The sequence below is a fragment of the Camelus dromedarius genome, chromosome 25 (assembly GCF_036321535.1).
Source record: "Camelus dromedarius isolate mCamDro1 chromosome 25, mCamDro1.pat, whole genome shotgun sequence".
In the NCBI taxonomy this organism is placed as follows: Eukaryota; Metazoa; Chordata; class Mammalia; order Artiodactyla; family Camelidae; genus Camelus; species Camelus dromedarius.
In genome coordinates this window covers 975,483-996,513 of record NC_087460.1, presented here as the reverse complement: position 1 = coordinate 996,513, position 21,031 = coordinate 975,483, and the positions used below count along the sequence as shown (strand labels likewise).

Sequence of the window (21,031 nt, the reverse complement as noted above, 5' to 3'; positions counted from 1 at the left end):
CCGTGCCGTGTGTTCTCTGTGTCCGTGTCCACGAGATGCTGCTGTGTCTCAGGCTTAGATTTTGAAATCGAGAAAAGGAATGTGGTTTTTCAAATCAGAGGTATTTATAGAACTAGGTTCGGATTTCACAACTGCTGAAGCCCTCGCGCTGGAAATAATAACACGAATCAGGAGAGAGAGAAGCTTCCTCCCCATGAGCTCCCCCACAGTGTTGGCTTCTGGGGGCCGGCTTTGTGAAACACGAGGGGCTTGCCAACCAGACCAAGAGGGCTTGGAGCTGAGGAGGGGTTGCTGGAGGAGAATGCACCGGCAGATGCAGCCGAGGCATCCCTGGGGTGTCCTGCTGGCCTGGAGGGGTGCGTGGGCTCCCCCATCCTTGACTTACTGGGAACCCTGGGGACGGGTGGGGGAACCTCCCCCGCCGTGGAGCCGCATCGCCGCCTCCAGCTGGCCCCTCTTTCTGGCTCCCGACCAGCTGCCACATGACGCCCGTCCCAGTGGTCCTGGGCCCGTTCCCAGGTGCAGCATCCCTGGGGCAGTGCACGGGGGCTCGGGCCCCGGCCCTTCCCCTCCAGACCAGTCTGCTCTCACATCTTCAGAACACAAACTTCTAACTCTGTCTTCTCTCCTAGAAAACGGGCTTCACCCTCATCCTCCCGTGCTGCGTGTCTCCCAGGGTCTCACACTGCCCTTGTGGGGATGGGGACACTGTCTTCAGGGCCCTCAATATGACTCCTACTATAACCCCGAGGGCAAAGGTCTTCTGGGAATCTCACACAAAAACAGATGAGAAAAATGGCACCGAGGCCCAGCGCCTCCTCACAGAGCCACCCCAGCGTCGACTCTCCAGCGTCCCTCTCACCACGGAGATGAGAGGACCGGGCCGCGCCGCCCGGGACCTACGGCAGAGGCCGCTGCCGCTCAGGCTGGCACCACCTGGGGCTCCGTCAACGGAGGTAGAGCGTCCGAAACGAAGGTGGTGACGTGGCACTGAGCTGGTCACAGCAGCCTGGGCGATGGGCCAGTGCTGGTAGCGCGTCCTGAGAGGAACCCAGGCAGGGAGTGAGCGGGGGTGGCAGAGGGGGGGAAGGTAGCTCGTGTTCTGGTCTGGAGAGGAAGAGACGCAGGGAGCGGGAGGAGGATTTCAAGTGTATTATTTTAATAACGTTTCTTTAATAATGGCAGCATCTCTCCTCGACTACCTGCTGCTTCTCAGACACTGGAAGTTTACCACCTCACCATGGTCCTCCCAACAGCCCCGGCGGGTGGGGGTCCTCACTCCCATTACGCAGATGGCCAAACTGAAGCCTGGAGAGGTTAAGTGACACCCCCAAACTCACACTTAGCAAGTGGCCCAGCGAAGACTCACATCCCAGTCCTTCCAGGTCCACGGCCACACTCCCTCCCGAGTCTCCCCGGGACCTGGGAGAGGGTGCGCATCCGCCATGTGAAGCCGCAGGACTGGGTTAGAACCACAGGGAGACATCGAGGGAGCAGCCTGACCTCAGCACATCGGAGACCTGGCTCCTGGCCAGGGTCCCGCCCCTCAGCGGCCTCCAGGCCCAGGTGCTGAGGTTGGGAGTGCCATGGGGTTGTTCACTGTGACAGGAGGGGCCACCAGATGCCCCCAGGGAGCTCCCTGTGTCACTGCTCGATGCAGAGTGAACCCCCACACGCAAGCTGAGAGGAGGTCAGCGGAAGCAGTGGGCCCATATCCAATCCCTTCGGAATCACTCCAGGGCGAGCTGCGCCGTCCAGCATGACCATAGCCCGTAGGCCCCGCTCACTCACTCAGCCGGCACCCTCCTGGGTGCCTGCTCTGAGCGGGCCCTGGGCAGACACTGGGAAGTGACCCACAGTCCTGCCCTCAAGGAGTCTGTGGACCTGCAAGGCCGAGCAATGTGTAAACAGGTGGTTTTAATTCTCTGTGTAAGAATTATCAGGGAGACATGGTGCCAGGGGACAGCCAGTCCAGCTTCGTGGAAAGGGGGTGAGAACTGGGAGCTGGACAGGGAAGGGGTGGAGGGGGACAGCATGAGGAAAAGCCCTGGGGGTGCCGATCAGAGTCTCCCCCAGCTGCCCAGTCGGGCCTCTGGGTGCCAGGGCTGCCCGCTGGCACGGGAAGATCTGGGCACCTCTGTGGGGTGGGGACCCCTGGCCCTGGCCCCGCTGGCGGTGTGTCCTCCGCCCAGAGGCTCCTGTCTCCCAGGGCAATGTGTCTGGATGCTCCCAAAACCCCCTCAAGGTCCTGGAAGGGAGCTGGAATCTCACAAGGCTGGAGCCGCTCTGAATGTTCGAAAAGAAACAGGGGACAGTTCTCTCCTCTGAGGGCGGGGCTGCACTTTGTCACTTGCTGCTGTGATTCTGCGTTTCTTGGAGTCCCCTGGTCCTGCTGGCATGGGCTGCAGCGCCCTGGGCTCCCGAGGCAGGGAGGGGCGGGCAGGGGAGGGCGCCCTGGGAAGCAGACACCTCTGCTCCGTGGGGCGCCGTCCCGTCCCACCCCGTCCAAGCAGAGCTCCGTGGCCTCCCACCCTCTCAGCAGCCCTGGCGGCTGAGTCCCAGCGGGGGAGGCAGCCCAGACCCGCCTGGGGGCCCCGTGGTGCACCTACATCAGGTGTGATCGCAGAACCCCGAGATGTGGCAGCAGGGGGGGTCGTCCATGGCTGTCCTACCTCCGAGGCAGGACTGTACTTAAAGCATCTCAGACAGATGGTTAGCTGTCCTATTTTAAAAGATCTCCAGGGAGGACGATTTCACAATCCCCGTGGCTGTCTGCTCCAGTATTTAATCATCTTCATTAGCAGCGAGTTCTTCTCGCCGCCTCTGAACCTCTGTGGTTGTGATCGACGCCTCGTTCCTTGAGGGTAGCCGTCCTGGGTCTTCTGCTTGGGGGTGGGGGGTGGGCGGGTTCTGGTCCTACTTGTGCTGCCTTGGGAATCACCAATTTTGTCTCAACACCCTTCTCTGGGGTTTATTTTCCCCATGGGTAAACATGGGGGTTGAGTTAAGGATGGTTCCCAAAGACGACTCCAGCCCTGAAAGCCAGGGCTTCTCAAGTTGAGAGCGCCACCGGGGGAGGGTGTAGCTCAGGCCGCAGAGCGCGTGCTTGGCCTGCACGAGGTCCCGAGTTCAAGAATAAACAAGTCAGTAACCCTAACTACCCCCAAATAAAAAAGTAAAATAAAATACATTTTACAAAGAGTGTAAAAAAAGTGCTGCCCGGGTGTCCCCTGCAGCTCAGTACTCTGTGGGAATGATAATGCTCTGCTGTGTGGCAAGCCTGTCGCTGAGGTCTGCAGAGCTGCCCACAGACCCAGCCCGGGAGGCCCTTCCCCCGGGTGACCCAGGGCGGGGCCTGGGGAGGAGGGGGCAGCTGGGGGGCTGTGGCCACTCAAAGCTGCGCCTTTTGGAGCCGCTGCAGAGAAGGGACAGTCCCGTCTGTGGGTGCTGCCGCCGTTGGAGGGCCCTAGCCCACTGGGCACCCCACCCTTTGCTACGTTTAGGGTGGGCCCCCAGGAAGGGGACTGCCTCAGGCCACTTCCACGCCACTCCTCAGTGACCCGAGGAGGGAGCCTCTCGGTCTGCAGACAGGAGGGTGTGCGGTGAGGACACAGGGTCCCAGGAGCGGAGTCTGCCCGGAGCAGAGACAAAGGCCCCCATAGGAAGCGAGAGGATGCTGGAGACAGAGTTCGCTGCCTCTTCAGTTTTGAAAAAACACTCTCATCTGCTGCCTTTGTAATGCGTGCGTCCCGAGCCAGCGCGCGGGGCCGTGAGTCACCTCCCTCGGGGGGTGGGTTCCCCGCGGCCTCTCCTGGCCCCCCCGCCCCGGGCCGCCCAGCTCCGCCCCCCGGGCCCGGCCTGGTCTGCGCGCGGCTCCGGCCAGTGCCCAGGCCCCGTCGCGGGACAGGTTACCCTGCCGCTCACTCGATACCCGTGCCTCCTCCAGCTCTCAGGAGCCAGAGAGAAAGCGTGCGTTGTTGGCTAGGCACGCGAGGAATCTTAATCCTCCGCGCACGTGGCTGCGCGCCTGTGGCGCTTCCCTTGCTTTTGTCACTCGGATCATCAGGCATTGCGTGGGGCCTGCTGTCTGCTGACCGGCATTCTTCTTTTATGGAGCTGGTTGTATATGGCTGATTTATAATATTGCGTTAGTTTCTGGTGTGCAGCAAAGTGATCAGTTACATATATATATATACACTTTTTCATGATAGGTTATTATAAGTTATCAAATATAGTTCCCTGTGCTGTAGAGCAGAACCTTGTTGTTAATCTGTTTTATATACAGCAGTGTATATCTGCTAACCCCAAACTCCTAATTTATCCCTCCCACTTCCTTTCCCCCCATTTGCCATAAGTTTGTTTTCTATGTCTGAGTCTCTTTCTGTTTTGTAAGTTCCTCTGTATCATTCTTTTTAGACCCCACATATAAGTGATATCAAATGATAGTTATCTTTCTCTGTCTGATTTTATTTAATATGATTATCTCTGGGTCCATCCATGTTGCTACAAATGGCATTATTTTGTTCTTTTTTATGGCTGAGTAGTATTCCATTGTATAAATATACCACATCGTCTTTATCCAGTCATCTGTTGATAGACACTTATATTGTTTCCATATCTTGGCTATTGTACATAGTGCTGCTATGAACATTGGGGTGCAGGTGTCTTTTTGAATTAGAGTTCCTTCTGGATACATGCCCAGGAGTGGGATTGCTGGATTATAGGGTAACTCTGTTTTTTTAGTTTTTCGGGGAATCTCCATACTGTTTTTCACAGTGGCTGCACCAAATTACATTCCCACCAGCGGTGTTGGAGGGGTCCCTTTTCTCCACAGCCTCTCCAGCATTTATGGTTTGTGAACTTTTTAATGATGGCCATTCTGACTGGTGTGAGATGATGCCTCATTGTAGTTTTGATTTGCATTTCTCTGATAATTATCAATTTTAAGCATCTTTTCATGTGCCTGTTGGCCATTTGGATGCCTTTTTGGGAGAGACGTCTATTTAGATCTTCTGCCCATTTTTTGATTGGGTTGTTTGCTTTTTTGTTATTAAGTTGTATCAGCTTTTTGTATATTTTGAAAATTAAGCCCTTGTCAGTTGCATCATTTGCAAATATTTTCTCCCAGTCCGTATGTTGTCTTTTCATTTGTTTATGGTTTTTTTTTTTTTTTTTTGCTGTGCAAAAGCGTTTAAGTTTGATTAGGTCCCATTTGTTTATTTTTGCTTTTATTTCTATTGTCTTGGGAGCCTGGCCTAAGATAACTTTGCTACAATTTATGTCAGAGAATGTTTTGCCTATGTTCTCCTCTAGGAGATTTATGGTGTCTTGTACTTAAGTATTTAAGCCATTCTGAGTTTATTTTTGTGTATGGAGTGAGGGAGTGTTCTAGCTTCATTGATTTGCATGCTGCTGTCCAGCTTTCCCAGCACCACTTGCTGAAGAGACTGTCTTTTCTCCATAGTATATTCTTGCCTCCTTTGTCGAAGATTAATTGACTGTAAGTCTGTGGATTTATTTCTGGGCTCTCTATTCTGTTTCATTGATTGATAGGTCTGTTTTTGTGCCAGGACCACACTGTTTTGATGACTGTAGCTCTGTAGTGCTGTCTGAAGTCTGGGAGGCTTATGCCTCCAGCTTTGCTCTTTTCCTTCAGCATTGCTTTGGCAGCTCTGGGCCTTTTGCGGTTCCACATAAATTCTAGGATTATTTGTTCTAGCTCTGTGAAAAACGTCATGGGTAATTTGATAGAGATCACGTTAAATCTGTAGATTGCTTTGGGCAGTATGGCCATTTTAACAATATGGATTCTTCCAGTCCAAGAGCATGGGAAATCTTTGCATTTCTTTGAATCATCTTCAGTTTCCTTTGTCAGTGTTTGACAGTTCTCCGCTTACAAGTCTTTCACTTCCTTGCTCAGGTGCGTTCCTAAGTATTTTTTGGATGTGATTTCAAGAGGAATTGGTTTTTTACTTTCCTTTGCTGACATTTTATTGTTAGTGTAAAGAAATGCAACACATTTCTGTATGTTAATCTTGTATCCTGCTACCTTGCTGAATTCGTCCATCAGCTCTAGTGACTTTTGTGTGGAGTCTTCAGGGTTTTCCGCACACAGGATCATGTCATCTGCATATGGCAACAGTCTTGCCTCTCCGCTTCCAGTTTGGATCCCTTTCATTTCTTTTTCTTGCCTGATTGCTGTGGCTGGGACTTCCTGTGCTGTGCTGAATAGAAGTGGTGTAAGTGGCAGCCGAGTCTCGCTCCAGATTTCAGCAGAAGGCTTCCAGCTTTTCACCACTGAGTATTCCATTGGATGTAGGTTTGTTGTAAATAGCTTTTATTATGTTGAGATACGTTTCCTCTACACCCAATGTGGTGAGGGCTTTCTTTCTTAATCATGAATGTGTGTTGAATTTTATCAGATGCTTTTTCTGCATCTATTGAGACGATCATGCAGTTTTTGTCCTTTCTTTAGTTGATATGGTGTATCACATTGATTGATTTGCATATGTTGAATCCTCCTTCTGACCCTGGGATGAATCCAAGTTGATCATGGTGTATGATCTTTTTTATGTGTTGTTGGATTCAGTTTGCTAATATTTTGTTGATAATTTTTTCATCTGTATTCATCAAAGATATCGGCCTGTAATTTTCCTTTTTGGTGGTGTCTTTGTCTGGTTTTGGTATCAGGGTGACGGTGGCTTCATAGAATGAGTTTGGGGGTGTCACCTCCTCTTCAATCTTTTGGAAGAGTTTGAGAAGGATCAGTATAAGTTCTTCTTTGTATGTTTGGTAGAATTCCCCAGTGAAGCCATCTGGTCTTGCAAAAAACTTTTGTTTGCAAGGAGTTTTTTGTTTTTGTTTTTGTTTTTTTTAATAATAGACCTTCTTTCACTTCTAGTGATGGGTCTGTGGACTGGATGTTTCTAGAAACCTGTCCATTTCTTCTTGGTTGTCCAATTTGTTGGCATCTAATTGTTCACAGTATTGTCTTACGGGTTTTTTTGGTGTATCTGGGTTACCAGTTGTATTTCTCCTCTTCAGTTCTCATTTTGTGTCTTTGGCTCCTCTCGCTTTCCTTCTTGGTGAGCCTCACCAGGGCTTTGTCATTTTTGTTCACCCTTTCAAAAAACCAGCTCTTGGTTTTTATTGATTTTTTTTCTATTGTTTTCTTAATCTCTATTTATTTCCTCTCTGACCTTTATGATTCCTTTCTCTGTGCTGACTCTAGGTTTTGCTTGTTCTTCTTTTTCTAATTCTTTTCGGTGGTAGGTTAGGTTGTTTGAGACTCTCCTCATTTTCTGAGGAAGGCCTGTGTTGCTGTGAAGCTCCCTCCTAGGACTGCTTTCGCTGCGTCCCGTAGATTTTGTGTGGTTTTCATTGTCATTTGTCTCAAGGCATTTTAAATTTTCCTCTTTGATTTCATCACTGACCCATTGGTTTTGTAGTAGTATGTTGTTTAGTCTCCAGGCAATCTTTTTTCTCATTTCTCTTTATTCTTGAATTATTATACCAGAGTTAGCTGAGAGTTACAGCATATTAAGGACTCAACTCACTCTTGAAGTTGTTAAAATTGAAGGGTCCTAAGAAGGCTGCACACTGTATGATTCCGATTATATAGCACTCTGGAAAAGGCAAAACTCTGGAGACAGTGAAAAGATCAGTGGTTGACTGGGGGCAAGGTGGAGGGGGAGATGGAACAGAGATTTTTAGGGCAGTAAAAATACTCTGCTATACTATACTGATACTGGAATGATGGATACATGTTATTACACATTTGCCCAAACCCACTGAACGCACAGCCCTGAGATGAGCTCTTAGGTAAACCATGGACTTCGGGTGATTATGATGTGTCAATATAGGTTTATCCTCACTCGGGTGAGGGATGTTAGCAGTGGGGGAGGCTGTGCACCAATGAGGGGGGAGTAGACTGGAAATCTCTGCTGTTTCCTCTCAATTCTACTGTGAACCTAAAACTGTTCCAAAAAGCAAAGTCTTAAAAAAAAATATATATATATGGGTGAGGGTATAGCTCCGGGGTAAAGCTCATGCTTAGCATGCACGAGGTCCTGGGTTCAATCCCCAGTCCCTCCATTAAACAAACAAACAAACCTAATTACCTACTGCCCCCTCCACCAAAAAATAAAATAAATTAAATAAAATAAAGCAAAGCAAAAGGAAACAACAAAAACAGTTGCCTTGGGCCTCTGAGGGGAGAGAAAGGGCAGAGTGGGTCCCCTGTTGGGGTCTCCGGGAAGGGGCGCTGCCCCTGTTTCTCGCAGGTTGGGGGCGGGGGCTGCTCTCACCGGGCACCAGTCCGGAGCAAAGCTCGCCCCAGGCTCTGGCTGGGCCCCGCCGGGTGTGCTGCGCCCCCTCAGGAAGATTCTGGAGCCCTCCAGAGCCTCCCACTTCCTGAAGTTTGGGGACGGGCGGCATCCGCCTCACCTGGGAGCTTGTAGGAGAAATGCAGGGCCTCAGGCTGCACCCCAGGTCTGTGAATTCAGAGCCTGTGTCTTAACAAGACCCCCAGGAGGTCTGAATGCACGTTCAGGTCTGAGGCGCCTTGGGCCCGCCCCCTGGAGAGCGGGGTCCCCCCAGGGGACTCTGGGGGTGGGCTCTGCGCAGACCGGAGCTGCGGCCCGGCTCGTCTTGGGGAGCACTGGCTGCTTGCAGGTGCTCTTCCCTCTCATCCAAGCGCCCTTCGCCCCCACTGCCTTCCACTCTCATCCCCTGTGCTGTGTGCGCCCCCAGCCCCTGCCCCTGGAAAAATACCCCAGACAGACAGACAGACGACAGTAGCAAGGACTATGCACTTCACAGGCAGGAAAACAGAGACGGGAAGAAAATCATTCCTGTTGCCTTTCAGTGACTTAGAAGCTCACAGTTCTTTCTCACAGGGACCCCACACTCTACAACAGGGCCCTCAGGGGCTCACCGCCTCACCCAAAACTTACATTTCTGTTGGTAGGAGTTGAGCCAGCGTGGCACTCAGATGGAGACCGTCGCTGTCTGGGGGTAGGGGGACTTCCTCAAGCACTCCGCTCACACTGTGCGGGTGAGCACCAACCTGACGCCATGGCGGCTGGCCTTCCTGCAAGGACGCCCCTGATGGCCCGGCAGCCGTCAGTCCTCATCACTGTCACCGACACTGAACTCCCCGCACCGCATCACAGAGACTTTTTTCTTATCTGTGTTATTTCGGAACTCCTGGCCACTTAAGACACAAAGTCCAGATTTAAAAATAAGCAATGGATTTTGGAGGGTTTTTGATAAGCCAGAGAAGGGCCCCTCTGAGACACGATTCCAGAGCTGTGGCTGGAGATACTCAGGCCCGTGCTCAACAGGCGGCTGGTGCCTTGACGGGTGAGAACTTCAAGTGCCATACATCTTCAAGTGGCCTTTTTCTTTCCAGTTATTGTGGGAACAGTCCTGACCTGCATAGACTTTCCCCTTTTCATTGTTCTACCTGATTTTTCTCTCATTCAGTTACTTCTCCGAGATCTGATCCAACATCACAGCCACTGCTGGACTGTCCCGGTTCCAGGTGTTTTCAGAGGTGAAGTCCCTAAGCGTGAATTTCGTCAATAAGAGCTTGTGAGAGACAGATGCTGGGAAGAAGGCATGGATAACCCAGGTGTTACGGATGGGAAACTGGCAAATGCAAGGATCACGAATGTTTTGTCAGTAAACACAGCTTTCATAGGTCGGAATTTGCAGAAGGCAGATGCAGTGAGTGAAGTCAGCTGCTTGCACATCACATAGGCCTCTCACTAGAGAAAGAAGAGCCAAAACTTTCACGAATGTCCCAGCCCCCCCGAAGAGGGTCTTTTTAGCGAGGCAGCCCAGCGAATACGGACGAGAGGGCAAAGGAAGCGACCCGCCTGTAAAGGCATCTCCCAGGCTAACCCGTCAGAGAGGAGGGCTTCCAGGAGCCAAGGCACCGGCTCAGGTCCCGCCTTTCCTGTACGCTCTTTGGTGAGATGACCGAGGGGTGTAGGGCAGGTCTCCCGGCCCCCAGCTCTCTCATCCGCCAGCCTGCAGCACGCGTGCAGCTGCGCCGTTAGTGATGTGTTCCTTCAGGTTAACCCCTGACCGCCTTCAGGGATCGCAGAATATCATCCATCTGTCAAATGTTTCTCAATGGGAGCCAAACACTGCCCCTGGGATAGGACATGTAAAGGCGAGTGGAACACGGTTCTTGCCTCTGAGATGCTCAGTCTAGTTGAAGAGACAGGAGGCAAACAGATACACAGATACATGGATACAATAAACACCGTAACGAGTGCTCCAACGCGGATAACTACCGGGCTCTCGGGGGGCTGGGTGGGCGTGGGAAGTCTCACCCACCTGGGCAGGTGGCCCCGGGACGTAGCTGGAGCTGAGACATACAGGATGCCAAGGAGGCCAGACAGGGGCCAAGGGTGGGGGCTGGCACCCCAGATGCGGGAAGGAAGAAATGAGGGGTGGTTCTGGATCCCGGGGCCTATGGGCAGGAGAGAGCATCCCTGTGCCAGGGCAGGGGGTACAGGCCTTGGGTTCCCGGGATGCCCTGTAGGTGTCGGATGCGTGTGTGTCGAGGTGCTTCTGGAGATGCAGGGCAGGGTTTATGCCACGAGCAGGAGGAAGGATGGCAGACACCAGCTGGAGGCTCGGCCACGTTGTTGAAGGCATGACAGCACCAGATTTTTCCTTCAAGTCGTCCCCTCTCCACTCACCTTTCTTCCTCCTCAGCGGGGCTCACCCCACGGCCTCGGCCGCGAGACAGTTAGCCAGCAGATTTTTGAGGCTGGACAGTAAAACTCCATCTTTTTTTTTTAAACATTCATAATTTGGGCATTTTAAAAACTATTGAAGATGTCCCAAATGAGGTCATTGTGTACAGGAAATGCTTTAGCCCCACGCTGTCCCCACGCAGGTGACCTTGCTGAGGCTGGGGAAAGGGAGGGGGTTCTGCCCCAGCTGCCAAGGGTCCCTGCTGGCGGGGCCTCAGATCGACGCAGGGACTTGACAGAAGTGACTTAGTGAGTCCCACTCCTCCCCTGGCAGGGTCTGCTCTCGGGGCTGTGAGGGAGATTTTCCAGCAGAAAGCGTCCACCTGAATAGAATTGTTGAAATTTAGTTGCCTTTCGTGAGAAATTTGGCAGAACTTGGTTATCGAGGTCTGGCGTAGGCTGAGTAACGTCGAGACGAGCGCGTGCTAGGCCTGTAGAGAGGGGTGCTGTTCTCCGTTTCCGAAGAGGGACAACAGAAGAAGAAAAGGGCTGGAATTATGGCCAACGGTGCTTAGGCTGGACCAGGCGTGACTCCCGGGTGCTCCCGCAGGCTGTCAAAGGTGCTGTGAGCCTGCGCCTGCCCGGGGGCAAGGCCCGCTCTCCCCGCCACACCCTTTGCTCCCAATGCCTGATCCTGCGCCCGAGCCCTCCCCTGGGGCTTCCCCACTTGATGGCTGAGGGAACCGACGCCCCAAGGGCTGAACATACGCAGCTGGGGGTGGCAGACACGAGCTTGGAAGCCAGAGTTCATCCCAACACCTAACCCTTGCGGCTTCTGGACAGTAAACCAAAACACGGCAGGTTCGGATCTGCCAGATGAACCCTCCTGGGGGCAGGATGGGGAGCAGTGCTTCTGAGGCTCAGTGCTTCTGAGGCTCTCAAATCACAGGCAGGGAAGTCCCAGCACCGGCTCTGTTTGGCCTTAACCGATTAAAACCATACTTGACAGTTGCGTGGGTCTCTCGTGGAGTAAAACACAAACAATCTCTGCAGTGTTTGCAGTGCCACCCCCGGAGCATCCTCTGCGTCCCCCGGAGTGATGGGACCACCGGCCACTGCATTTCCTTCTCCAAGGATCTCAGGGTGGAAACCTTGAGAAGGGAGGCAAATTGTTCAGGACCCTGTTGGGGATGGAAGACAGGGAGCATGGGAAGCAGGGCTGAACCTCTGCTGCACAGACACGCACTTACAGGGCACGCGCCTGTTGCCAGGAGCCCCCTGCTCCGTTCGGCACAAACGCGGGCGGGGCCGGGCCAGCTGGGGCCTCCGGGGGCCTGGGCTGTGCTGAACCCGGGCCTCTGCACCCCTGTGCTTGAGTTCCCCCACCAAGAGCCTTGAAAAAGCATGTGCCTCCTTGTGCGTTCCCAGTTGACATCCCCAAATTTTCCTGATAAGTTTAAGTGGTTGTAAATGATGCAATTTCTGGTGCTTTGTAGCTCTTGACAGTTTAAAGTAAAATAAAATTGTTGCATCACTCTTTAAAAAGTTTCCAACGACATATAAACCCCGAGCTATCTGAAACCTTCTATTATCCATTCAGAAATAGATAAAAGCTCTTTTTTTTTAAACAAAGATTTTGCATCATTTCTTTTTCTTCTCAGAAACATATTTCCATTCCATTTCCTCCATAAAATTTTATCTTGTACAACATATTTTTATGCTTGAAAGTCTTCCATGGATCACATTATTGCACTGCAACCAGAAGAGACGTACAAACAGAAATTTGAAAGGAGAAAAGTTCCTGCGACTGCAAAGCTTGGTGCTACAGATTTCTTCTGGTTGAACTAGCATCACAAATACTGTTCATGTACAACTGAGCAAAACGTAATTACATTATGAGCTTTCAGAGTAATTGTTCATATAAACTTTAAATGGTATTAGAAATCCGTCTCTTAAAGAGATGGATGATTGGAGGGTGTGGGGCCCGACGGGAGGAGGCTTTCTAGACACCAGTGTTTCAAATGCCTCTCTCCTTGGTTCCCTGGAGGGGCTTCCATCACAGGGAAACGGACCATGGGAGGATGGGGAGTGGGGGTGGGTGACAGGTGTGGGAGAAGGATGGCTGAGAAAGGCCAGAAGAGAGAGGACAGTCTCTCCCCAGGTCACCCTCCAGTCGGGTCAAGATCAAGTGCGTGTGGAACTAGACGCTCTGGAAACGGGTTCCGTTAGAAACCACCCCTGCTCCACGCGGGCTGCTCGTACGACAGTGTGCAGACGCCGTAAGCTGCTCCGAACACGTTCTAAGCCCCCGTGAGAAGCTGTTCACCTGTTCTGATTCACCCACACAAGGCTGGTTTGCTTAAGCTACTCAGTACAAACAAAGACGTACATCCACCTCTCCTCTCAGCAGATTTAAAGAAGGAAATGTGTTCTGGGGCATTTCATCTGTAAAATCAGTTGAAATGGATACTGTCATTGATTTATCCAGAACAAATAAAAACAATCATGTGCTACGCACATGATAAATGCTCTCACGATTCCCCCACGACAAGATCCTTATGGCTTCAGCCTTCTCTCTCGTGAATGAGGATCGCTGATGGACTCCACGCTGATGGGTATGGAAGCCAGTTCAACGCCTCAGAACTTGGCAAACCCCCAGTCACAGGCGGGTCACACGCGGAGTTCAGCCTGTGCGTCAGGACAGGCGATGGTGCGTGTTGACAATGACTTCCAGATTCTTGGGGCTCAATTACAAGTTTGTTTCTGGCTCATACCACATGTCCAGGTGGGGTCAAAGGGAGAGGTTCTGCATCACGAAGCCACTCAGGGGTCCAGGCCGGTGGGTCCCTCTGTCTCCCAGCTGCTCCCTCCAGGTGACGTGGCAGGACAGAGACAGGAGCATCACACGGGGCCTCTCCTTGTCTCCACCTGAAAGCGACATGTGTCATTGGTCAGAACCAGCCCAACAGTGTGTCCACGCACAGGCTGAGAAGCGTATGCTCCCATGTGCCCAGAGGAGAAAAAATCACAATATTCTTGGAACTGAATTCCAATAGAAGTTTTTTGGTTTCGTTTTGTCTTCTTTTCAAACAACAGAAATGTATTTTTTCACCCCTCCCGAGGCTAGATGTGCGCATTCAAGGTGCCAGCAGGGCTGTTTCCTCTGCGGCCCCTCTCCTTGGCTTGCAGACCTTCCCTCTGTGTCCTCAGGCGGTCGTCCCTCTGTGACTGTCTCTGTCCTGACTTCCTCTTCTTAGAAGGTCACCAGGCACACTGGTCAGGGTCTACTCTAGTACTTCCTTTTATTGTCTTTGAAATGCCCTGTCTGCAAGTGCAGTCACATTCGGGGGTACTGGGCATGAGGACCTCCATCATACGAACTCTTTACAAGGAGAATTTCTTTCTTTATTTTTTAACGCCTCTGTTGTGGTGTGACTCCTGCACAGTGAACTGCACGTGTTTCAGACGTACACTTGGCTGAACCGTGACAGCTGTGCACACCCACGAAGCCACCGCCGCAGTCAGGACAGCTGGCTCACCGCTCCCCGGGAGGGGCTGCAGTGGATGTTCCTGTAGGTCTCACTTTATGAGCAGCACTCATCAGTTTGGAAAAAGATGATCGATCACCAAGGTCTGGTGATTAATGGTAAAATAATGAGGTCGTATCATTGCAAACAATGATCATAGAAGTCGGGCTGAACGGAAGGGCAAAAAATTTGACCCTGGTGTGGAGCATGGCAGAACCAGTAAACTCTGAAAGAACGACACTTGTCTTCAAGTATGACCTTGACCTAAGACCTCTCTGGGGACAAAGCTAGTTCTGCAGGGTCATATGGAAAGACAGTTGGGCGTGTTCTGGCACGCTTGAAAACCACCACATTCTTGGTTCCACCAGGCTCCGCTCGGCTGTTGAACGGAAGCCATTTGGCCAGTTAGCGGTGGTCACCACCCCGGCGTCATCTTTTCTGTGGGCCATGCAAGTCCCGGGAGGTGGCTTTGTCTGAGTTGGCACCCAGATGTGTTACGAGGCACTGAACTCACTGCGAGGGTGGTGGTAATGAGGGTAACTCCTCCTCCCCGGGACTTGGAGGATGGCCTTCCAGCAGCTCGGAAGGCCGCGTGACCAGAAGCTCGAGCACCACGTGTGCTTAGGGGAGGGCACCTGGTTTCCTTTCTGAGGACGTAGGTGTTTGGGATTACTCCTCCCCGTGTGGCCTGTGTCAGAACCCTTTAGATTTCACACGAGGAAAGGACTGCTGTGGGCTGACCCAAGGGTGTCCCCGGAGGAGACACTGGAATTACAGTCAGAACGGAGCATCATCGTTACAAGGGAATCTTAGGGACTAAATACCCTTTTGTGTTTACTAAGTTGCTCTTGCCCTAAATTATGTCAGGCAAGGGGTCCCCCGACCTACGTCAGCTTAGGAACCAGGCATTGCCCCTCGTCGAGCGTGATTCCTGACATGGTAGGAAGGCAGGTGGGAGGTTGATGCCGCAGACTCCTAAGAGGGACAGATGCACAGTGACCCTCCAGGAAGGAATCTTCTGGAATGTAAACACGCGCTGGGCCATCGTCTGTCGCTCACCCGAGGGCAGGCGAGACAAGAACTGGGGCTCAGAGAGACGACAGCACAGGCGGGAAGCGGCTGAAAGATTGACGGGGAGGTGGCGTGAGCAGGAGTTGTGCTACCAGGGGGGCTGTGGGTTGCACAGGAGCGTTGACATCTGACTCCTGTAGGCCGGAGAAAGGGCTTTACTCTCAGGACCACGGTGAACTCAGATGCCTCCGGAAGGGGAAGAGGAGAGGAAAGGACATTCGCAAGGCTGGTTAGAGGGGGAACGCTCTGGAGGCCCTACCGAAGGGGGCACCGCCCAGTTCACCTGAGAACACAGCTTCTCTCCAGCCCGCAGCAGTTAGAAGGGGAAGGGGTCAGGCAGGCTGCGAGCATGGTGGACCCCAGGGTCTCAAGTCAGGTCCAGTCCCAGCCGCTGAGCTGTGTGGTCCAGTTACTTAACCTCCAGGGGTTCAGTTCCTCTAGTTTAAGAACTGGAGTGATGTTTACCCCACAGAGTTGTTGTGAGTGTGAGGCTGAACCCTGGGGGGAGGGGTGCCTCTGCTGGATTTACTCACCACTCACTGACGTCTTAGCACACGCCCGCCATCTCCAGTTCACCAACAAAGCAACCAAGACTCAGGGAGAGAGAGCGGGAGGGAGGTCGCCGAGCTTCCGTAACCGGTGAAGGTTGGACTTGAGATTCAGACGCGGGAGGTGAGTTAAGGCGGGGTGGTGGCTGAGTGGTGGCCCCTCAGACTGTGTGTCCCCACCCTAATCCCCAGCACCTGGGGCTGTGACCACACTCAGTCACCTGAAGGGTCTTGAGAGGAAGATGTCACCTTGCGTTATCCAGGAGCCCTGACAAGTGTCCCTGTGAGACGGGGCAGGAGAGGAGGCGGCGGCCACGGGACTGGAGGGACAGAGTGGGGGGGGATGTGGTCACAAGCCAAGGGGTGTCCGCAGCCACCCGGAGGTGGAAGAGGAATATGGACCCTGGACCTCCCCCGGGGCCCCCAAAGGGACCCCGCCTGATTTTCAACCTTTAGCCTCCAAAACTGAGAGACAAAAGATGTCTGATGTCTGAGCCCTCCCAGCGCGTGGTCATTTTTGACACCCAGGACACAAACACAGTAGGAACAGCCTTTGCTCTTGGTGGCCTCTGAGCCCCTCAAAAGTGGGTGCAGTATTGGGTTGAAGGGGTTCCTTTTGGGGTCAGCAGGTCACCCCTACAAAACCAAAACTGCCTTCCCCAGGGCCTTGGCGAGTAGTTAAGAAAATCATCTCAACCGTTTAGCTCTTTTCTTCCGTTGGCTTCTTTGCAAAGGGCTGCCGGCCATGCGGCCCCAGGGCCTGGCTGGGCAGATGAGGGGCCCGGCTGCTGTGGGACTCAGCCTGAACTGACCGGGGTCTCAGGAGGCAGAGACAGCTACAACTGGGGCTCACGCAGCCCGTCACTGGGGGCAGGGCTGTTGCAGGGGCAGGGCTGTCGCCGGGGGCAGGGCCGTCGCCGGGGCAGGCCAGCCACCACCTTGCTTCCTGGCTCCGGCAGTCAAGTTGCTGGAAATCACGGGGTGGACCTGTCCCTACCTGTGCTCACCCCTGCAGTCTGAGGAGACGGCAGGATGAAGGCTGAAGTCCCCTTACCCCAGACACCCTGGCCTCCCCTTAGGAGGGAGATGGGGGCTTGCAGGGATCTCGCGTGTCCCGGGGGCTCCAGACAAGCGGGTGCGGAGGAGAGAGCTGAGTGGCACAGGGCAGGGCCCGTCCTCGCAGCTCCGCTCTCTGACTTGTGAGCTGGGACAGTTTTCCCGAGGCCTTTCTCTCCCCATTTCAGTTCCGGGGCTGAAACGTCTCGGGTGGCCCGTGGAACGGCTCCCGGCCTCTGGATTTTCACAGCCTTGGGCTCAGGTCCCAGCTCTGTCACGACTGACCTGGCAAGCTTGGGGAGAAAGCCGACCTCTTAGCTGGCGTTTTATACCCGTGAAGTGTGGTGGGGGCGATCAGGCTTTTTGGCAGGGCTGGAGTGAGGAGAGGGCCTGCAGAGTCCACTCAACTCGTCTTTCTTGTGGGGATGAGGATGGTGACAGCCCGGATGCGTGTTCCAGATGTGTGTTCCACGTGCCTCCCCTGGCTTATCTGATTTAATTCTCACCACCACCCCGCGGAGGGAGGAACCACTGTTGGCTCCACTGTGTGGAAACTGGGCCTTGGGAAGTGAAGTCGGGCGTCTGAGCCCCCGCAGCTTGCAGTGGGGAGAGCCTGCTTCCGGGCCTGGCCTGTCTCCGAAGACCAGGCTCTTAGCTGCAGGTGTTATTAAGTGATGGGCATTAGCATGAGTTTGACAGATATGTGCTCTGTGCTGGGCCCTGACCACTGACTCAGGAAAACATCTAAGCAGGTGGCCGGGCAGAAGGTGGGACGCGTCCTTAGGTTCCACCCAGACAGCAGCTCACGGTGAGCTTTGGGGGCGGGGCCGGTGGTAGGCCTTTGACCTTGGCCTTGTGACAGGGCGGCTTGTCTGCGGAGGCCGTGCCTTGCTGTCCGGGGATCAGCAGGGCCAGCGTCTGGAGGCATAGTGAGCAGGGTGTGACCCAGGAGCGACCGAGGACACGCGAGACCGAGGACCAGTGGTGTTGCTGCTGTCTCTCCTCTTTAACCTTGACTTGGCGGCCATGCCCTTGACCTCAGACCCAGGCGTGCACTCTGCTCAGGACTCAGAGGAGGAAGAGCTGGGGGAGGGGGTGTCATAGGGCTGTTTTGAGGAGCAAATGACTGTAATAATCTCTTAATGTTATTATTTAACCAATCTTTTCTCTGATTGGATAGATTGTTTCCAAGTTTTTCACTCTTACCAAAGTAGTGCATTCAGTGTGCTCTTAATTGCTTCCAAAGGAAATATTTGTGGTCACATTAAAGAATCTTTTCCAGAGTGAATCATGCACTGAACATACAGTGAGTGTCCCAATACACAAAGTATTATGCTGCGCAGGAAGAAAAACGAACACAGTTCTCTCTCTGCAGACACTGAGGACATAGTGGGGGGGCAGGGAGGAAAGGCACACTGATGAGCAGATGTCACATGGGCGGGAGGAGGGCACAGGCAGAGCTACGGGAGGTGGAGGGGACAGCACCTTCACCAGAGTCAAATCACGGCAGGCAAGAGACAGAGAGGCTCCCTCCTCGGCCCCCACCGTCTCCCAAATCCCCAAAGCAGAATTCAGGGTGGTTTCTGTTTGTCGTGCTGAGAACCTGTCACCTGGAAAGGGTGCACCGAGGGCTGAGTTCCAAAGTCAGAAGCCGAGATATGGGTGCACGTTGCAAGACCAAATATTTAGGAAATACCTTTTTCTGGAAGGGAAAGAACACATTTCACAGCTGAAAAGAGAAGTGAAAAATGGAACTACAGAGGCATGAAGGTAATATTTACTTGCTAGGTATACACAGTGCCTACCTTTAGAAAAGCCTGCCTGTAAACCCTGCACGAGCCCCCAGCACACGTGCACTCCGCTCTCCGGAATCCGAAGCCCAGTGAATTCCCCAAGGCGCTCTCCACAACCGCTTCACCGTCCTACACGGCTCTACTCTGGCCCTCCCCAAGCCCGCCCTCTCTGCGAGCAGGGTCACGGTGCCGGCCGACTTGTGTGTGGAGTCAGACCCTCCTGCGCTAAGTCCAGGCTCCACCGTTTACCAGTGGATGAGTCTGGACGTGTAAATTAAGTCCCCAAGCATCAGTTTCCACGTCTGTGAAGTGAGGGTGATAATCAACAGTCACGCCAGCCCCTCCTTGCAACGAGGATTCCGTGAGACAACACGGTCAGACACCCACCCCAGCACGGCCCGCTCAGCGGCGTTAGCCGCTGTTCATCCCGTATACCGTGGGTGAAGGGGCGCCAGGCCAGGCGCAGCGTGAGTGTGGACGATCAGGCGCCCAGGGCTCTGGAGCACAGGCCTGTGGTGTGCCCAAATGCGAAACGGAGCAGGTATCTGGGTTTGCATCATCCTGATGTTCTCTGTCAGCTTGAAAATCGAGTGCGAGCACACCAAAACGGCACGGAGGCTACGTTTCTCCTGTAACCAACAGCATCTAGACCGCTGCTCACAGCAGAACGAAGATGACGCTTAAGGCTTAATGCCCCTCGCAGGGCTTCTGCGTTTTGGCTGAGACGATGGAGCTGGAGCCGTGAGGTTCTAGACATCAACCGGGGCTGCAGAGGCATTTCGATGCAGTGAGTTGGGGGGCTCCTGAAACCATCTCAGGTGCGTGTTCTTTCATTCATTCTCTCCACTCCTGTTTATTGAGTACCCTCTGCCAGACGTTGTTCTGTACACTTGAGGTACACGGACGAGCCAAAAACGGCCAGCCATCCCTGCCCTCACGGGATTTACATCTCAGTGGGTGGCACAGGCCAGGAACAGTACAATCAATGAGTAAGCAGACTACATGGCATGCTAGGCAGGGGTTAATAACAGGGCAAAAGAAGGGAAGGGAGGCTGAGGGCGGTGGGGCGCGGCCGGGCGGGTTCAGGAGTAGCTGCCCCTCGATGCTCCTGGGGGTTGGTTGCAGGACCTCTGCGCACACCAAAATCCTTGGATGCTCAAGTCCCTTTATAAAATGGTGTCACTTTGTTGGCCCCTGTATCTGCCGTTCCGCATCCGCGGATTCAACCAACTGGTGATCCACCTGCAGTTTCACAACTCGCAGTTCCTGAGGGCCGACGGTACCAAGTATGGTGGTCAGGGTGAACCTCACTGAGAAAGTGAGGTTTGAGCAAAGTCTTGAGGAAAGTGAGGGAGTTCACTAGGTGCCTGTCTGAGGGAAGAACGTCGCAGGCAATGGGGACAGTCAGAGCGAAGGGCTCCAGTGTTGGGGGGGGTACTGGAGAGCCTGGGGCCAGCATGGAGCTGGTGTGACTGGAGCAAGCGGGTGAGAGTGGAGAGGACTCAAGGCGAGCTGCACATGCCATTTGCGTGGGTCCCTGGAGGCTGCTCAGAGGCCCCAGCTTTTACTTTGTGAACTGGGGAGCCCTGTGGGGTTGCTGTGACGTTATCCTTCAGGTGGGTCGTCTGACTGTTGTATGGAGATCAATTAAAGGAGCAGAGGGGAGGGGGACCGGGGATACCAGCCTCTGCGGAAACACAGCCGAAGACGCTGCTGCCTCAGGCCTGGGGCAGGGGGCAGGAGGGGAGCTGAGCAGTGGTCACTTCCAGGTTTTTTTCTGGGTTTCCCAAAGGCCCAGCAGTGAACATGAGAGAAAGGAGTCGTGAACGACCCAGGCTTTTGGCCCCACCCTCTGAGATGGGGAGGCTACTGAGGAGCAGGTTTTGCACAGAAAATAAGGAACCTGGCGTTTGGGCCTGGCAGGTGTGAGATGTCCCTGCAAGCCCAGGGTGCAGGCTGATCGCCTGCGCAGCCTGGCGATGAAGAAGGGAGGTCTGCGCTGGAGACACGAATCTGGTGTGGGCAGTTGCCCACTGCCGAGGGGATGGACGGGCTCGCCCAGGGCGTGAGTGCAGGGGCCGGTGCTGGGGGTCTGCGGGCAGGAAGGTGGAGGAGCTGCAAGGGTCCCTGCCAGGGCTCAGGCGGCCCCGCTGTCAGGAGCCCGGGCCTGCAGGGGGTGCCATGGACCTTCATCGGCGGCCCGAGTGATGGGGAGAAAGGCTCGCCGCTCCGGGAAGGAGCGGCGCTCAATAGATTCCCGCCGGAGTGGCAGGAATAATTAAGAGAAGGTAAGGATAGCCTAGCAGCACACGTGCTCGGCTGCC

The 21,031-nt window shown here is 53.7% G+C and overlaps 1 protein-coding gene across 16 annotated transcripts in view; it reads left to right on the top strand.

Annotated features, from left to right (window-relative positions):
- Window positions 1-21,031, top strand: part of CACNA1C (calcium voltage-gated channel subunit alpha1 C) — a 435,322-nt gene that overhangs the window by 44,383 nt on the left and 369,908 nt on the right. The window lies entirely within an intron of this gene.